Source organism: Sinocyclocheilus anshuiensis, unplaced genomic scaffold (assembly GCF_001515605.1).
Source record: "Sinocyclocheilus anshuiensis isolate Anshui unplaced genomic scaffold, SAMN03320099.WGS_v1.1 scaffold521, whole genome shotgun sequence".
Classification (NCBI taxonomy): Eukaryota; Metazoa; Chordata; class Actinopteri; order Cypriniformes; family Cyprinidae; genus Sinocyclocheilus; species Sinocyclocheilus anshuiensis.
The window spans coordinates 505,010-506,256 of NW_015540882.1; positions in this window are offsets into that span (position 1 = coordinate 505,010).

Consider the following 1,247-nt stretch of genomic DNA (forward strand, 5'->3'; position numbering starts at 1 on the left):
AGTGAGGGAACAAAAACACAGGGTTCTCCTGGTAGCCCCCCTGTGGATGAACCAGCTGTGGCTATCAGAGCTGACTCAGCTACTGATTGCGGCCCCTTGGCCTGTTCCACTGAGACGGGATCTCCTCTCTCAAGCGAACGGGACATTATGGCATCCTCGGCCTGACCTATGGGCCCTGCGCCTCTGGCCGCTCAACGGGAGCCTTCGTGCCTCCCAGAGCGAGTCTTAAACACAATTTCGGAGGCTAGAGCTCCGTCTACGAGATGCCTCTATGCCTTAAAGTGGTCTTTTTCCTCTGCCTGGTGTCTCAACCGCGGCAAAGACCCTCTCACTTCCGAATTAGCAGAGGTGCTGTAATTTCTACAAGAGCTGCTGGATAAGGGTCGTTCCCCATCCACGCTCGAAGTCTATGTGGAGGCTATAGCGGCCCCTCATGTCCCTATTGAGGGTCAATCGGTGGGCAGAAATAGCGCGGTGAGCACGAGCACAGGTCATTACGCTCTCTGTGCTTCCTCCAACTAAAGAGGACAGAGAGCTATCTCTGCTCTGCCCCGTCAGAGCGTTGAGAATCTATATTGAGCGTTCCGCTCCCTATAGGCGATCGGAACAACTCTTTGTCAGCTTCGGTAACCGCACCAAAGGGTTTCCGGTTACGAAGCAAAGACTCTCTAGATGGATAGTAGACGCCATCTCGCTAGCATACTCTTCCTTGGGCCTCCAATGCCCCATTGAAGTACGGGCCCACTCGACTAGAGGCATCGCCTCGTCGTGGGCATGGTCCAGTGGTGTGTCCATTGCGGATATTTGTGAGGCGGCCGGCTGGGCCTCGCCGTCCACATTTGCGAGGTTTTATAACCTGGAAGTCCCGGCCTTACAGGCCAGGGTCCTTTCCGCTTGAAATGGCATGCGCTGCGTAAACGGATATGGCAGAGAGCCCTTGGCCATACCGCGCCCAAGTTCTCTGGCATTGCTCACCTGTTAGCTCTCGACCCTTGGGTGTCGAAGTTACGGGGATACTCTGGAACGATTAACCAGGCCGGGTGTGACCTAGAAAGCTCAGCCCGTTTTAGCTTGGGGTTATTGTTGACTTCTCTATAAGCATTGGTTGCTTATGGAAGTCATACCTTTAGTCGTTCCACTACATTAGCACGGCGTGATTGGACTGTTCCCATATGCGTCTTAAGCAAGACGCAGTACGAGTGAAGTATCGAAAGGGAACGTACTCGGTTACTAACGTAACCTCGGTT